Source organism: Diabrotica virgifera, chromosome 7, assembly GCF_917563875.1.
Source record: "Diabrotica virgifera virgifera chromosome 7, PGI_DIABVI_V3a".
Lineage (NCBI taxonomy): Eukaryota > Metazoa > Arthropoda > Insecta > Coleoptera > Chrysomelidae > Diabrotica > Diabrotica virgifera.
In genome coordinates, this window is record NC_065449.1 from 243,905,165 (window position 1) to 243,924,286 (window position 19,122).

The following is a 19,122-nucleotide window of genomic DNA, read 5'->3' on the forward strand; positions in this document are numbered from 1 at the left end:
CAGCTTAACAACCAGATCAGACAGCTTTGTATGTTGGTAACGTATCAGCATAGAAGACTTCATGATTTGGTTCGAAAGAGTTTCGAAACAAGCAACACATTGAGGAATAGGATTGTCACTATTTTCTGTGCGAGACTTCACTGTAAAACCACACTGTAAGTAGCAACCGTGGTATTTCCGATTGGCCTGCGGTTTAGGGTTTTTAACCTAATCTTTTGAAGTCCCAGAGTTCACCAAAAATTACTTCATAGCTTAATATGGAAGCACAACAAGTGCACTGGCACTTTCGCAGACAGAGGCCCAGTGTAATCGCTTTTTCACCCACGTGACGCGTACCACCTGAAATCTTCCGTCGTACCACCAGTGGTACGCGTACCACCGGTTGGGAACCCCTGTTGTAAAGTACTAAAAAGTGCACTCCAAAATAATTATATGTATAGCAACTTACTATTCAAGTAAAAAATATAATTTATAAAGCGATAACAAAAACATTGTAACATCAACATGTGTAGGAACTATTAACATATTATATCGAAACGATAAAAAAACAGTATAAATCATATAAAATTAGTAACAAAACAACTGTAGAGAAGAAAAGAATGAATCACACGTGTAAAGCTGAATGGAAGTCAACATGAATACTGTGAAATACGAGTACTTTTATCGACACTGCCATAACCTGTTGTAAGGTCAATGAATGCCAGAGATATTTGAGACCATTCGATAGAGGTTGTTACTCTTAATATTGCAACCGATCCGTTGGGTCTAAAACCAGCTTGCTCCTCAGATAGTTTCTGTAAGATTCTGCTAGTCATCATCATCATTCTCTTTGGCTTATCCCTATGCGGGGTCGGCTTCCCTAATTGCATTTCTCCACACAATTCTATCCTGGGTCATATCAATATTAATCCCCTTTGCCGACATGTCCTGCCTAATCGTCTCCCCCCACGTCTTCTTTGGTCTTCCTCTCCTACTCCTTCCAGGAATCTGCACTTCAGCTACTCTTTGTATTGGATGATTAACGTCTCGACGTTGAACATGACCAAACCATCTCAACCTATGCTCTCTCATTTTGGCATCAATTGGTGCCACCTAGACTTTCCCTAATATAATCATTTTTAATTTTATCCTTTCTTGTCACTCCACTCATCCATCTAAGCATTCTCATCTCCGCCACATGCATTCGTTGTTCCTCTTTCTTTTTCACTGCCCAACATTCAGTTTCGTACATCATAGCCGGTCTTATGGCTGTTTTATATAATATTCCTTTCATCTTCATTGTAACTTTTCTGTCACACAACACACCACTCGCTTCCTTCCACTTCATCCATCCAGCCCTAATTCTACTGCATGCATCTCCATCTATTTCCCCATTACTCTGTAATACCGATCCCAGGTACTTAAAACTATTGCTTTTTACAATCAGTTCACCATCCAAAGATACCATTTTATTTGTAGTAACTCCATCTTTAAATAAACATTCCAAATACTCTGTCTTTGTCCTATTAAGTTTTAAACCTTTTTCCTCCAGAGCTCGTGTCCACTGTTCCAGTTTTTGTTCTAAGTCGCTTTCACTATTTCCTACTAACACGACATCCTCAGCATACATTAAGCACCATGGAATGTTACCCTGTAGTTTCGTTGTTATCTGGTCCAAAACTAATGAGAATAAATACGGACTAAGCACCGATTCTTAGTGCAATCCTAGTTTCACATGAAATTTATCAGTCTCTCCCACACCTGTCCTAACACTAGTCGTTACTCCCTCATACATATTCCTCACAATCTTTAGATATGCACCAGGGACTCCTTTCTTATTGATTGCCCACCACAGAATCTCTCGAGGAACTCTATCTTATGCTTTCTCAAGATCAATGAATACCAAATGAGCGTTTGTTTCTTTACTCCTGTATTTTTCCATCAACTGCCTTATAAAGCCAAATTGATTCTCGGATATGTCGGTCTCTTCACGTATCCGTCTATCAATTACTCTCTCCCATATTTTCATGGTGTGGCTAAGCAGTTTTATAGCCCTGTAGTTTGTACACTGCTGTATATCTCCCTTGTTTTTGTAGACAGGTACTAGTATACTGCTTCTCCATTCGTCTGGCATTTGTCCAACTTCCATAATTCTATTAAATAAACCTGCTAGCCACCTTGTTCTTGTCTCTCCCAATGCTTTCCAACTTCCCCAGGAATATCATCTGGTCCTACCGCTTTTTCTTTCTTTATTTTTTGAAACGCTTGAGCCACTTCCTCGTTTGTTATTTTGGTGACTATTGCTGCTACTGTCTCCGTTGACTCCACAGGCTGTCTGTCAAATTCTTCATTTAATAAGCCGTCAAAGTAATTTCTCCATCTCTTTTTGACATCCTTTTCGCGAACTAGTATTTTATTAATTTCATCTCGGATACATCTAATCTGATTAAAATCTTTTGCTTACTTTGCTCTCTGTTTGGCTATTTTATATATCTTCGTTTCGCATTCCCTGGTATCAAGTTGATCGTATAGGTTTGAATACGCTTCTGCTTTAGCTTTTGCTACTGCTAGTTTCGCTTCCTTTTTCGCGACCATATAGTTTTGAAGATCTGTGTTGGATCTGGCTTCTTGCCACTTTGTAACATGTAAGATTCTGCTAGTCATTCTGTTATAAATAATAATCTCCAAAAGTTTATAGAAATAGCTCAGTAAAGATACGGATCTGAAGTTCTAAGTAATCGAGTCATATTTGAATTATGCTCTATGTGAAAATTGTTAAGACAGTGCACAGAAAGCCTCGTCACAGCCAAACCCAAGGCTTAGTCTAAAGACCAAAAATAGGCCAGACTTCATACGAAGCCCTATTCGGCGTTTAACTAAAAAGGAGCATAGTATTATCATCCCTTCCTTAAATATTGATAGTTGCGTCATCACAGTTGTAGTTATTCAAAATGAAAGCGGAACTAATTTAAAAAATCGACCTGTTTCGGTGTTTTTTGCTTAAATGGTACCTAAAGGAGAAAGGGTATCCTCTGTTGGGCTCATTGTTAGCACAATGTCCTCACCCACAGAATTCAATTTTTTCCATTTTCAGTTCACCGCACGTTTCCCAGTTTTCTTGTTTTTATTTTTTTGGTTTTTTTTTTCGGTAGGTTGCAATAAATTTGAAAAATTCAAAAAAATTTTACGCATAGTTTCACTTTTATAAAACTTGTTTACTTTTTGTAGACCCATATGTTAACCGAACATAACCTTAAATTTTTTTTTCGAGAATAACGTTTCGCGTATAATTTTTTTTGGAGATAACTGTTTATTTTTTTTTATTTTGTATATTTTATCAAAAAATATAGGTACCTTTTTCAGATTTTGCACCACCTTCAAAAGACCAAAAAAAAAAACTGTTTTTAGGGGCTTTTAACTATCTCCTGGAAGAAATTGGAGATAGGTAAATTTTTTTTAATAAAATACACAAAATAAAAAAAATCTACGTCAAAAAAAGCCATTTCCAAAAAAGGTATACCTGCGCTATTTTCGAAAAAAATGTATTTTTAGATTGTGTTTAAAATTTAAATTTCATTTTTATTTTTTACTAGCTGACCCGGAGAACTTCGAACTGCCTTAGAACTAAATAATGCTGGTTTACCCCAGGCTGTGGGTGAAAAAACGTGATATAATTCAGGAATTTTTGAAACCTATCAGGTGTTGTAAAGGACGATGCCAAGAATAACTTATACTAAAATGTGACCAAAAATATTGTGAGCTTTTTTCTTCTATTGCGATTTTAATTTGTTAAATTTGCAATATTTAAAGATTTTTAATTTTGCAGCTTAGGATATTGATTCTAGAGAAAAACTGTTTAATAAAAAGGTGTAGTAAATTCAAAAACCTACAATTTGAGCTATGGTAAGTTCAATTTCGTTTATTGGTTATTGCAAAACAGCCTGCGAAAGGTCCAAGATGGCCGTTTTTTACAATGGCGGTATTTATTGTACAAATAATTTTTTTTATTTTTTAAAGCTTTAAAATGAAGATCTTTCAATTCCAAACATAAAAAATTGTAAGGCCTGATTAACGAATTTGTTGCTTAGATATTATAAAAAGTTTATTCCAAGAGGTCAAATGTCGAAGGCTATAACTTTTTGAAAAAAAAATCGTAGAGAGTTGGTGAAACATCCAATCTCCTTCTAAAGAGTTATATTTTCATATTCTGATGTAAATAAATGCATAAAACATTTTTAAACCTCTAATTTTTGGGTTTGAAAATAATGGGGCAATTTCTTTATAAACATTTAGAGCTAAAGCGGCCCTGTACATCCTATGAGTTTTTAACTTACAGATTATTGTTGCTGAAGACGAAACGAAGATTTGTAAAAGAATAAAAAATTTCTACGACCAACTGAAGCCGAGCTAAATGTTGGGTTTGAAAATAAGGGAGCAAATTTCGTTATAAACATTTAGAGCTGAAGCGGCCCTGTACATCCTATGAGTTTATAACTTACAGATTATTGTTGCTGAAGACGAAACGAAGATTTGTAAAGAAATAAAAATTTTCTACAACCAACTGAAGCCAAGATAATTGTTTCTTTTTTCTTAAATCGTAGTGCCTTTATTTATAACAATTAAGAAATTATTTTACAGTCATTGAGTAAAGAAAGACTCATATTATCTTAAATAAAAATTATTATAAAATATAGTTACATTTAATTATTAAAAATTATTTTTAAAATCGGTGCCTTTGCGAGCGGTCAAATTTTGCAAATCGCCCGGCTCTCTTCAATTCCGCGCGCTCGGAAAATTTTTACGTAACTTGTATTAAATTTTGACCGAAAACAATTTAATAATATTACCATTATAATTTACAGTCTATTTACCACTGTATTTGTTTTTCTTGATAAACTTTTATATGTGAAATCTCATTTCTGAAGAAATAATATTACAAAAATGATACATATATAATATATGAAATAAATAACTATAGTATTTTTAATTTTTTCATTGTTATATAAATAAAATAATAATAATGTTACTTCTTATTATACAATATAAATCTTTTTCTTCTTGTAGTGACTATCCGTTTTGGATGTTGGCGACCATCATGGCTATCTGTACTTGCACACTAAATCGGTACTGCTGCTCTAAAAAGATTTGTACTAAAAGATTTGTACTAAGTAGTTGTTGTGTTGAACGACGACGTACGTAAATTTTCTAGCAAGGTAATCCTTCGCCTTCCTGGTTCTCAGTTTCCAAATGGGGTTTGCCAAATTGCCATGATGGTCGTCAACATCCAAAACGGATAGTCACTACAAGAAGAAAAAGTTTTATATTGTATAATAAGAAGTAACATTATTATTATTATATTTATATAACAATGAAAAATTTTAAAATATAGTTATATATTTCACATATTATATGTATCATTTTTGTAATATTATTTCTTCAGAAATGAGATTTCACATATAAAAGTTTATCAAGAAAAACAAATACAGTGGTAAATAGACTGTATATTATAATGGTAATATTATTAAATTGTTTTCGGTCAAAATTTAATACAAGTTACGTAAAAATTTTCCGCGCGCGGATTTGAAGCGAGCCGGGCGATTTGCAAAATTCGGCCGCTCGCAAAAGCACCGATTTTAAAATAATTTTTAATAATTAAATGTAACTATATTTTACAATAATTTTTATTTTAAGATAATATAAGTTCTTCTTTAGTCAATGACTGTAAAATAATTTCTTAATTGTTATAAATAAAGGCACTACGATTTAAGAAAAAAGAAACAATTATCTCGGCTTCAGTTGGTTGTAGAAAATTTTTATTTTTTTTACAAATCTTCGTTTCGTCTTCAGCAACAATAATCTGTAAGTTAGAAACTCATAGGATGTACAGGGCCGCTTCAGTTCTAAATGTATATAACGAAATTTGCCACTTTATTTTCAAACCCAACATTTACCTCGGCTTCAGTTGGTGTTACAAATTTTTTATTTTTTTATATATCTTCGTTTCGTCTTTAGCAACAATAATCTGTAAGTTAAAAACTCATAGGATGTACAGGGCCGCCTCAGCTCTAAATGTTTATAAAGAAATTTGCCCCATTATTTTCAATCCCAAAAATTAGAGGTTTAAAAATGTTTTTTGCATTTATTTACATCAGAATATGAAAATATAACTCTTTAGAAGGAGATTGGATGTTTCACCAACTCTCTACGATTTTTTTTCAAAAAGTTATAGCCTTCGACATTTGACCTCTTGGAATAAACAATTTATAATATCTAAGCAACAAATTCGTTAATCCAGCCTTACAATTTTTTTATATTTGGAATTGAAAGATCTTCATTTTAAAGCTTTAAAAAATAAAAAAAACATTATTTGTACAATAAATACCGCAATTGTAAAAAACGGCCATCTTGGACTTTTCGCAGGCTGTTTTGCAATAACCAATAAACGAAATTGAACTTACCATAGCTCAAATTGTAGGTTTTTTAATTTACTACAACTTTCTTTTAAAAAGTTTTTCTCTAGAATCAATATACTAATCTGCAAAATTAAAAATCTTTAAACATTGCAAATTTAACAAATGAAAATCGCAATAGAAAAAAAAGCTCACAATATTTTTGGTCACATTTTAGTAGAAGTTATTCCTGACATCGTCCTTTACAACACCTGATAGGTTTCAAAAATTTCTGAATTATATCCTGAAATCGATCTATTTTTCACCCACAGCCTGGAGTAGGTTATATAACTAAAACTTACTAGAAAGCAAAAATATTCAAAAATATTGAAGGTTTATATACTTTTTTCTGATAAATAATATTTATCGCCAACCGTCACTAAAGTCATTCATTATTGTACTCATTTGCCCTCATTTGCGGCAGTAAAGTAACACTTTATTGTACTGAAAGAAGAATTTTACTTTACCTGCCGCGATTAATCGGAATTGAATGTAAGTGGTCCATGGCAGTAATCGATTATTTATTTGAGTTAACTTACAATTTCTTTACTTTAATTATTAAAAATATTGTACAAAATTTACGACATTGTTAATTAAATTGATGTCGAAAAGTGAAATTCTGTAGTATTTTGTAATTGTATTTATATAAAATAAATCAACACTTTACCGATTTAGAATTATTCAATATTGATAACTATCGATTAAAAATCGAAAGCGGCCATCATGCAGAAGTCACCTGTCATCACTGTCATGAAATTTTTATTACGTCTAAAATTTAAAAAAATTCTTATTGTAAATTGTAAGTAAGTATTAAAACCAATATCAAATTGTTGGCGATAAAATTTTGTATGCACCACGTCAGTAAAGACTCTTTATCGAACTCGTCTGTTACTCGCCCCTCGCTCGCTAGGCTCGCTCTGCTCATAATATCAGACTCGTTCGATAAAGAGATAACTTTAAATAATAACTTTAAAAGATAAATTCTATAACTGTACTGACTTGGTACATAAATAACTGTTTTTTGTGGTGAATTCGTAAATAATGGTTACTTTACTCAAAAATACAGTTAAACGCTTTGTTCGAGGATTTTGGGGTAGATTTTTGGGGGACTTATTTTTTAATCACATAATCTGAGAGTGAGGGTATTTTTCTTATCTTAACGGGAGTGCCCCTTAAGGTTTCCAGCCCATGCTGTATGTATATTTGACATACAAGTAATTTTTTACATTTAGTATTTTTCGTAAAGCACATGCAAGGTTTGGTATTTATAGTATTTTTACTACAAAAACGTTATTACGTAGGTCAAAATTTTTGACGTAAGAGAACTGTCAAAACATTAGAATGTGACTTTTCATTATTGGCATGTTTATAATAAACATGGCGATAATGAAAAGTCACATTCTAATGTTTTGACAGTTCTCTTACGTCAAAAATTTTGACCTACGTAATAACGTTTTTGTAGTAAAAATACTATAGTTTTGTTGTTTATTGTAATAGACTAAGAGCCGCTATAGCTATAGGTGACATTTCTTAATCATTTTAGGCACGACGGGACCCTATAACTTAAATAGTAGAACCTAAAAGAAAAGGTTTGAACACTGTGCCGTCACTTTTCAGTGGCACATGCGTCGACAGTGGCGCATCAAACTTTCCACTTATGGACGGGACACATAAATTAAAAAATACCTTCCCTCACTACCAGGATTAAATTTTTTTCATTTATTTAAGTTCTATGTGATTGAGACATAAGATTCATCGTAATTTTAACCCACCACCCCCTTCCCCCTGCCCCCACCATCAAAAACTTTATTTTTCGATTTTATTTTTTTTGTGGGATGCAATCAATTTTAAAACTTCAAAAAATTCACACGCATAGTTAAGGCTTTTATAAAACACGTCTATTTTTTATAGACCTGTGGTTATGTTTACATAACCTCAAAAAAATTAAAAAAATTTTTTTTTTGGGAAAAAATATATAACTTTTTTTTGGGGATAGCTACAGATCTAATTTTTTCTTAGTCTTGTGTATTTTATCGAACACTATATTTTTAAATTTTTTCAGATTTTTCTGTAACGCTGGTCACCTTCAGAAATCCAAATAACTGTTTTTTAAGGGGGTTTTGGGGGGTTTGAACGAGTTTCTCCCATTTTTAAATATTCTAAAGGACTCACTTACTTTAAGTTACATATATCCTATAAAATCGAAATTGATTTGATATATTAGGTATGAAGTCTATAAAATAGGGAAAATCCCCCAAAACCCCCCAAAAAGCAGTTTTTCAGATTCTTGAAGGTGGCGAGCATTACGGAAAAATCTAAAAAAAATTAGAAATATAGTGTTTGATAAAACACAAAAGATTAAGAAAAAATTAGACCTGCAGCTATTCCCCAAAAAAAGTTATACGCTTTTTTCAAAAAAATTTTTTTTTTTTAATTTTTTGAGGTTATGTACACTCTACCTACGGGTCTGTAAAAAATAGATATGTTTTATAAAAGCCTCAACTATGCGTGTGAATTTTTTGAAATCTTAAAATTGATTGCATCCCAGCAAAAAAAAATAAAAACGAAAAATGAAATTTTTGATGGTGGGGGCAGGGGGAAGGGGGTGGTGGGTTAAAATTACGCTGAATCTTATGTGTTAATCACATAGAACTTATAAAAATAAAAAAAATTGAATTCTGTTATTAAGGGAGGGTACCTTTAAATTTATTTATCCCGTCCATAAGTGGAAAGTTTGATGCGCCACTGTCGACGCATGTGCCACTGAAAAGTGACGGCACAGTGTTCAAACCTTTTCTTTTAGGTTCTACTATTTAAGTTATAGGGTCCCATCGTGCCTAAAATGATTAAGAAATTTCACCTATAGCGGCTCTTAGTCTATAATCCTTTTTGTCGCTTCCAAATTTTCCATTGTATAATTTGCATTAAGAGTAAACAGTAGCGATCAACAGGTAGCAACAAAATATAACTTCGGGAGATAGTATCATAAACTTTGGCAACAGTGGTAATCTTTGACATTATCTAAGATTAATATTTTGACAATATCATAGTCGCGCTAAATGGAAGTAATAGAAAACGATTTTATTATTAATAAATAGATATTTATAAAAATAAACCAAAATGGGTGAACATTTTATGTTAAGATAGGTATTTAGAAAGGTATTTGCATGAAATATCTAATAATAAAACAATAATAAATAATCATTTTTTGTTGTGAAGCGAAACAAATTTCGATTTTCGCATAATTTTAGCACGGTTTTTAATGAACTTTTTCTTGAAAGGTTTCACTTTATTTTTCGTTTGATTTACTTTTTCCATTTTGTTAAACTATTGATAATATTTTTAGAATAAAAAATTCTCCTAAAACTTTATATACTCGCATTAGAATTCGAAATATTTTTACGTAAAATATACTTACCTACCTACATATAACTAAAACTCACAATTAACAACAATCTATTCTTTCAAAGAGGCCAACAACTTATACAACAACAAATATATAATAAATTAACTATCAATAAACACTACTTTCCTATGAAACAACAATAACGAATTCTTAAATTAACACACTACTGCACTGAACAGATATCGATAAAGATGACAGAACAGATTAGAGAAAATCTGACGCAGGTTTGTCAAAATCACAGTGATAATTTCTCTATGTTGCCTAATTAATTATTTAGTTATAATGTTCGATTTCTTGTTAGAAATAAAAAAATTTAGTAGTTCGAAGATTACACAAAATCTAGGCATGGGATAAAAAAGTTTATTTGAAGAAAGTTTATTTTTTCTTTCTTGTTAATGGCGGTACAGGCTCCTTTTTTCAATATTTTATTTAGTTTTAACTATTTAGAATGGGAAATAAGCCACAATATTATAAAAAATGATTTTTATTAACGTTTCGACGCCCAAATCGGGTGCCGTTGTCAAAATACAAAATACTATTAATATAAACAAAAATGTTGTTGCTTTGGTTTTTTACGGCACCCGATTTGGGCGTCGAAACGTTAATAAAAATCATTTTTTAATAATATTGTGGCTTATTTCCCATTCTAAATAGTTGAAATTGTAAAAATGCCACAAGAAAATAGCTTCAGAACAACATTTTATTTAGTTATAGAGTAATTTCTACGTACTAACATATTTCTGAAATTGGGCTCTGTACCGCCATTCTTTATTATATTACGAATATGTGTGCCAAATATCTCGACAAAATATTCAAAATTAAGCCGCAATCTTGGAACGCGTTTGTTGCTACCTGTTGATCGCTACTGTAGCCTCTTAACGCAAAACGTATCAACACAATCACACACAAGTGACAGAGCTGGTCGAATCCAATAAAATTGATATCCCAATTGTATTTATATAGTTAAACAATTGAGGTTTAGTTTTATTGTTACAAGATATCGTTATTTATTCCCACCTCTACTTCCAATAATTATTAAACCTCGATAAGATAAATAAAATGAATTTTTAAACATTTAAATTTATTTACCAATATTATTGCCCGTTATTTAAAAGTCGACTGCCTAAAGTTATGTAGGTACGACAGTTTTTGTATATATTTTCAAAAAACCCTGTTACCACATAGTGGCGTAGGGCTTCAACAGTTTGTAAGTTTAGTATTTAAAAAAATGAGAAATTGTTTATTAAAGTAGATAGTAACGTGGCGGTTAAGAAGACCCAGTATAATAACATAATATAGGTAAGTAATTTTTGTCTCACTTAAGAAGATACTAAGATTTTCTGTTTTTTATAAAAAGATCTGAAATTAATCTTAGGAGAAATACACAACTTCTAAAATAAAATTTTTCGTAACTACATTGCTCACAAATCTTATAGTTTAATAGACCTGGATCCCGTGTACCAAAAAAAAGTTAATTAATAGCAAGCTGAAAATTTGTTAATAGTTTAACGGTGTTTAGTCGGGCAAACTTTGATGTACGGGAACACTGGAACAGGGGAAGTTTTAATTGTGGAACAGGTTAAAAATTTGGAACGTCAGACTACGAAAACGTTCCACGTATTTGGTCGGACAGAACTTCCAATTGATTTGTTACCATTTCGTTAAACTCTCATGCAAAAATCAGACTGGTGTTTATCACCAACTGGGCATTTTAATGAGTGAAACACGAAGAACATGCCAAATGACAGCAATCATGTTGGTTAGAAATAGCAGTCTGATTTTTGCATGAGAGTTTAATGAAAAGGTAACAAATCAATTGGATTTTCTGTTCGACAAAATACATGGGACGTTTTCGTAATCTGACGTTCCAAATTTTTAAACTGTTCCACAATTAAAACTTCCCCTGTGCCAGTGTTCCCGTACATCAAAGTTTGTCCGACTAGACACTGTTAAGCTATTAACAAATTGTCAGCTTGCTATTAGTCAACTTTTTTTTGGTACGTGGGATCCAGGCCTATAAGTATCTAAGTTCTTCTTCTTAAGATGTCATTTTCTTTCGAATGTTGGCGATCATTATGATTATTTATTCTCTCTATATTGCTGTCATAAAAAGCTCGTTAGACGAGCAATTAAACCACTCTTTGAGATTGCGCAAATATGACATTCGTCTCCTTCCAACGCTACAATTTGCTAAAATCTTTCACTACATGATATTTTGCAGAAGTTGGTATTCTGTTCCTCTCATCACGTAGCCAAGGTATTGTAGTGTTCTTATCTTTATTTCAATATTATGTTCTGTTTCTTTTGAAAGTCCTCGCAGGACTTTTTCATTTGTGACTCCGTCTATCTAAGAAGGACTCTTCTGTAAATGTCTTCTAATGTCTTCTTATCAAGTTTATGTAAGGAAAAGCCAGATCCAGAAGGTATATCTCAAATACCAGCTCCATGAAACCTCATACTTTGAAGATACACTACCACGCTCTATATATCCTTCAACAACTGACGTACTCTTACATCCACCATACCGCTTCAACGTTGCCATACTGACTCCAGCATCTTCCAGAAGAGTTGCCGATGTTCGACGAAGACAGTGACCTCTATAGTGTATACTTGTCAGGATCACTCAAACCCAGATATTTTGCAATGATGGAGATTCTTCGAAATGTATTTTTTTCAATTAGTTTTTCAACACAGTGTTATAAGAAAAAATCTTTTTTTTGAACAACTACTTGGCCGTTAAGAAATGTAATCTCTTATTAGCTCAAACTATCCATTTTGTCTTCGTCAATAATGGTAAAAACGTACCTTTTGTCGGTTTCTGCCGCTGGCTAGAAGTGCATTCACTAATATGAAACAAATATTATGTAGTAGAGACCTCAGCCTAAATCTTAGAAAGCGAGTACTAAAATGTTATGTATTTTCTGTCCTCTGGTTTGGTGTGGAGTTGACTCATGGACTCTTAATAAACAATGTCTCAATAGATTGGAAGCATTTGAAATGTGGACATATCGAAGAATGCTGAGAATCTCCTGGACAGACAGAATAACCAATGAGGAGGTACTAAGAAGAATACAGAACAGCAGGGAGATACTGGATTCCATCAAAATAAGAAAACTTCAATGCTTAAGTCATATAACACGTGGTGATAGATATGAACTCCTAAAATTAATTATGCAGGGAAAGATTCAAGGAAGGCGCACCATAGGTAGAAGAACAATGTCCTGGCTCAGAAACCTGAGAGAATGGTTTGGATGCAGCTTAACTGAACTCTTTCGGGCTGTAGGGTCAAAAGTTAAAATAGCAATGATGATTGCCAACCTTCGTCGCGGAGATGGCACGTAAAGAAGAAGTCGCTGGTACGTTCACCATAAAACTGATCTTCTATCTTTTACGTAAGTAATTAGCATATTCATTAGTTCTTGCCATCGACATCTACCAAATAAACCAAATAAAATCGTCTCAATCGGTGCTTCATGGATAAATATTAAAACATCTTCGTTAGACAGAACTTTAGATTTTTTTGGTTGGTATCGATTGGATCCTTGCTTCAAATATTCCTATCGCCCGTTTAACTTATGGTAATTAGCGACGTTAATATTCTTCCACTACCGCTACCATTAAATATTTCCATTCTTTACCATTGAATATTTGGACCATAATGAACTCGGAGAAAACATTTCAGCGAGATCGCCGAAGGCCGCAGCACAGTTTCATTAATATTATGTTTTGTGTTGCTTTTACATAAAAGTTTGTTTGCACCGAGGGCATTAATAGATGTGTATACATTCGGGCGACTTACAAGCACTCGGCCCAGAGGCCCTCGTATTTGTAAGATAGTCGACCACAGGCATAAATATCTACTTAATGCCCTTGGTACATAAATAACTATTTAAGTGTATATAAGAGTTTTCGTTAGAAATATATCTAATTACTATGGTCTGTTTTTTTAACCAAGAGGAGTAATTCAAATTTACCGCACCGTAATGATTGTTTGTAATTGGTCCAACCTCAGGCAAGTTTACGAAGTTTTGACACTAATGACATTTATAAAATTTTGACACTTCTGTGATTTTATAGGTTAATTAAGTTATATCGGCGATTTTTTTGTTTTTTGCATTATTCCTTTAATTTTTAGATTTCTGGTCTACTTTTATATCAAAAACAGTTGTTTTTAGAACTCTTTAGTGACATATTAGTATAATATAATATTTATGGATTACCGTCGAAGGCCGATATGATCAACCAAAAAAAAAAAAGATGTATTTGGTGTGATATTTCTAGTGACTTTCTTGGGTGTGAATCTGTGTTTTTAGTTTACTTTTCTTTGTTTAAAAATAAACTAGAGGAGGAAGTAATTTTAGACTAATTAATTATTGAATATTGCACATTTGGCAGCAATTAAAGAGTCGATGCCTTCTCGAGCCATATGCTATGATAAAATTTTTATGCTATAAACAAGAATATGATACTTGAATTGAGGTAAATGACATTTTTTAATTAATAAAATTATAGTAACTTGGTCGAATAAAAATTGAACAAATTCAGTGGTTTACACGCAGTGCCGGATTTACCACTAGGCCGACTAGGCCGCGGCCTAGGGCCGCAAGCGAAAGGCCGCTAGGCGAAAAGGCCTAGGCCTTTTTTGGTAAAAAAATTTTTACCCATTGAATTGAAATCAGTAAACAATTTTTCATTTAAAAGAATGGCTATTCTACTAATGGTCCAAGAGCTGTGAGACATTTTTTAGTAGGTATTTTAGGCAACCTGAAAATTTTTCAGGTGACTCTTCCATGATAGCCTAATACAAAAATGCTGGTCTGGCTGGAGGGTAGCGGTTATTTTCCCCAAAAATCCCCTCCAAAGTTAAAAAAAGGGTAAAAATTGTTATTACAAAAAATATCAGTGATGTGACTTTAAAGTAAATTTAAATATTCAAATATAAAGAAAATAAACAAGCCAGGCGATTTTAACTCTGCAAGATACTTGCACGAGCGTCCCAGGATTATTTTCAGGGGATGCATCTGAACTTCAGAAGATTTCATCTGAATCTGTACATACTATTAACGAGTATAAAATATACAACTATACATACATAGCTATGTATATTTCTTCCGGACAGGGAGGTGCAATTATTATTTTGACAGGGTATTTTTTAATATTAAAAATAAATATTCTAAAAAGACAGGTTTTTTTTGGTGAAATTTTCCAACTGCCATGCCATCAAACAAATTACGCGTGCATATAAATGAAAAGCACTATAGGTAAGCAGAACTGTGAGAAAGGGCGTATAGCGATAGCTGTTTGCGTCCTCTGTTCTAGCGGAGCGAGTCCGTTTGCTCGAGAAAAATCAGGTGACCTAGCGATACCCATGTTGTTGTGCCTCGAAACGTTAGAGTAATTATTATATATTATAGTTTTTTAAGTAACTTTTTCTTAATTGAAGGAAAATAATACGTACTATACAATAGATTTTGCAAATATGATAAAGACAAATTTATTATTATAAATATATAGGTAGAAAAGTATAAAACTATAAGCTAAATAAATTCGGTGTCCGAATCTTGTACTTCTTCTTCAAACTCCTCATCTGAGCTTAAATATTCATTCTCTTCTTCTTCCTCAGACTCGTCAGTCGAAGCCTGCACAATCACGGGCGCATCTGAAGAAAGACTTGCCATTGTTGAGATGTGGTGTTATCGAATAATGTAAAAAATATCATGGACACAACACGTAGCAAACACGGAAACATTAAGAAAGATGAAAAAGGAAAAAGAAATACTCAACACTATGAAGGAAAAAAATGAGCTACTTTCGTCATATACTAAGAAATAAAAAACCTGATGTGATTGGTTATATAAGGAAAAGTATTAAGTATTGGTTATATAAGTAAGAATACGTAGCAACTCAATTAATTAATCACTAATTAATTTTTAATTAACTCTAAATACATATTACAAGTATTTACAGATCAGGTAGAAGAGGAATCTGAGTCTCGAGGGGAGTCTGACGAAGAAAACGAGAATAAATATTTAAGCTCAGATGAGGAGTTTGAAGAAGAAGTACAAGATTCGGACACAGAATTAATTTAGTTAATAGTTTTATACTTTTCTACCTATATATTTATAATAATAAATTTGTCTTTTTCTATCATATTTGCAAAATCTATTGTATAGTCCGTATTATTTTCCTTTAATTAAAAAAAAGTTACTTACAACAACATGGGTATCGCCAGCTCACGTGATTTTTCTCGAGCGAACGGACTCGCTCAGTTACAACAGAGGACGCAAACAGCTATCGGTATACGCTCTTTCTCACACTGGTGCATACCTACAGCGCTTTTCATTTATCATGCACGCGTAATTTGTTTGATCAAATGACAGTTGGAAAATTTCACCAAAAAAAACCTGTCTTTTTTATAATATTTATTTCTAATATTAAAAAATACCCTGTCAAAATAACAATTGCACCTCCCTGTCCGGAAGGAATGTACATAGCTATGCATGTATAGTTGTATATTTTATACTCGTTAATAGTATGTACAGATTCAGATGAAATCTTTTGAAGTTTAGATGCATCCCCTGAAAATAATGCTGGGACGCCCATGCAAGTATCTTGCAGAGTTAAAATCGCCCTCAAATCGTCTGGCCTGTTTTTTTTATATTTGAATATTTAAATTTACTTTAAAGTCACGTCAATGATATTTTTTGTAATAACAATTTTTACCCTTTTTTTAACTTTAGGGGGATTTTTGCGGAAAATAACCGCTACCCTCCAGCCAGACCGGCATTTTTGTATTAGGCTATCATGGAAAAGTCTACATTAATGAAAGACTATATTATTACCGAGGGCCGAAAGTCCCTTAGAATAAATAAAAAATTTAATTTTGAATGAGATATTTTAAATTGAATATCACACTAAATTTTCTCTTAGTTTTTCACCCCTGTAACTTATTAAAATGAACATTATAGAAGTTCTCAGGGACTTTCGGTCCTCGCCAATAACGTAATCTTTCATTCTGCGTTTAAATTTTTCAAAAATACTCATTAGTTATCTCAGGATTCGAAAAAAAAAATGAATCCCCATTTGAATAGCATTGCAGCCGAAAATACGTACCCATCCTCTTTATAATATAGCCACACAAAAATATTTATGGTAGGGGAGCCCAAGCGGGGATTTTTGCAGTTACTCGAGCACGTCAGATTAGCATATGGGGAGAAACCTGGTATCCTGCAGATGTACCTCTACTATATATTGGCTCTTAACACAGGGGAGTTCGTTAAGGGGGGCCCGAAAAACTCTATCCTTAAAAATACTCGAAATTGTCAGATTAAGATAAGGTAAGTTAAGTACATGCAAAAGAGTGTATATTTCAAAAATCTGACGATTTGAGCTGGGCGTAAGGAAATGAGCGAGTCCCAAAATTTCACAAGAAAAAAGCGAATATTTCGGGAAATGAATGACAGATCGAAAAACTAAAAAATATATGCTCAATATTTTTTAAAAATCTACCGAATGATATCAAACACGAGTTCCCAAGGAGAATGGTGGGGGGTAAATTTACATATTACAAGTATTTACAGATCAGGTAGAAGAGGAATCTGAGTCTCGAGGGGAGTCTGACGAAGAAAACGAGAATAAATATTTAAGCTCACATGAGGAGTTTGAAGAAGAAGTACAAGATTCGGACACAGAATTAATTTAGTTAATAGTTTTATACTTTTCTACCTATATATTTATAATAATAAATTTGTCTTTTTCTATCATATTTGCAAAATCTATTGTATAGTCCGTATTATTTTCCTTTAATTAAAAAAAAGTTACTTACAACAACATGGGTATCGCCAGCTCACGTGATTTTTCTCGAGCGAACGGACTCGCTCAGTTACAACAGAGGACGCAAACAGCTATCGGTATACGCTCTTTCTCACACTGGTGCATACCTATAGCGCTTTTCATTTATCATGCACGCGTAATTTGTTTGATCAAATGACAGTTGGAAAATTTCACCAAAAAAAACCTGTCTTTTTTAGAATATTTATTTCTAATATTAAAAAATACCCTGTCAAAATAACAATTGCACCTCCCTGTCCGGAAGGAATGTACATAGCTATGCATGTATAGTTGTATATTTTATACTCGTTAATAGTATGTACAGATTCAGATGAAATCTTCTGAAGTTTAGATGCATCCCCTGAAAATAATGCTGGGACGCCCATGCAAGTATCTTGCAGAGTTAAAATCGCCCTCAAATCGTCTGGTCTGTTTATTTTTTTATATTTGAATATTTAAATTTACTTTAAAGTCACGTCAATGATGTTTTTTATAATAACAATTTTTACCCTTTTTTTAACTTTGGGGGGATTTTTGCGGAAAATAACCGCTACCCTCCAGCCAGACCGGCATTTTTGTATTAGGCTATCATGGAAAAGTCTATATTAATGAAAGACTATATTATTACCGAGGGCCGAAAGTCCCTTAGAATAAATAAAAAATTTAATTTTGAATGAGATATTTTAAATTGAATACCACACTAAATTTTCTCTTAGTTTTTCACCCCTGTAACTTATTAAAATAAACATTATAGAAGTTCTCAGGGACTTTCGGTCCTCGCCAATAACGTAATCTTTCATTCTGCGTTTAAATTTTTCAAAAATACTTATTAGTTATCTCAGGATTCGAAAAAAAAATGAATCCCCATTTGAATAGCATTGCAGCCGAAAATACGTACCCATCCTCTTTATAATATAGCCACACAAAAATCTTTATGGTAGGGGAGCCCAAGCGGGGATTTTTGCAGTTACTCGAGCACGTCAGATTAGCATATGGGGAGAAACCTGGTATCCTGCCTGCAGATGTACCTCTACTATATATTGGCTCTTAACACAGGGGAGTTCGTTAAGGGGGCCCGAAAAAAAATCTATCCTTAAAAATACTCGAAATTGTCAGATTAAGATAAGGTAAGTTAAGTACATGCAAAAGAGTGTATATTTCAAAAATCTGACGATTTGAGCTGGGCGTAAGGAAATGAGTGAGTCCCAAAATTTCACAAGAAAAAAGCGAATATTTCGGGAAATGAATGACAGATCGAAAAACTAAAAAATATATGCTCAATATTTTTTAAAAATCTACCGAATGATATCAAACACGAGTTCCCACGGAGAGGGGTGGGGGGTAAATTTAATATTTTAAATACGAATCCCGCGATATTTCGCGAAATGAACATCAGATCGAAACACTGTAAAATACACTTATTCAATACTTTTGAAAAATCTACCGAATGGCACTAAA

General features: G+C 32.8%; 2 protein-coding genes across 3 annotated transcripts in view; one reads left to right on the top strand and one right to left on the bottom strand.

Moving 5' to 3' along the window:
• The window catches only part of LOC114329367 (protein slit-like), a 188,898-nt gene that overhangs the window by 78,816 nt on the left and 90,960 nt on the right, over positions 1-19,122 (top strand). Inside the window, exon 1 of one of the 2 annotated variants that reach the window (XM_028278440.2) lies at positions 10,952-11,133. The exons of the other annotated variant lie outside the window; for it this stretch is intronic. The gene's annotated coding sequence lies outside the window, so the exon portion shown is untranslated. Of the gene's footprint in view, positions 1-10,951; positions 11,134-19,122 lie in introns of those variants that run through there. 2 annotated transcript variants of the gene reach the window in all.
• LOC114329336 (ionotropic receptor 25a) overlaps positions 1-19,122 on the bottom strand; it is a 109,659-nt gene that overhangs the window by 73,184 nt on the left and 17,353 nt on the right. The gene's annotated exons all lie outside the window — the stretch shown is intronic.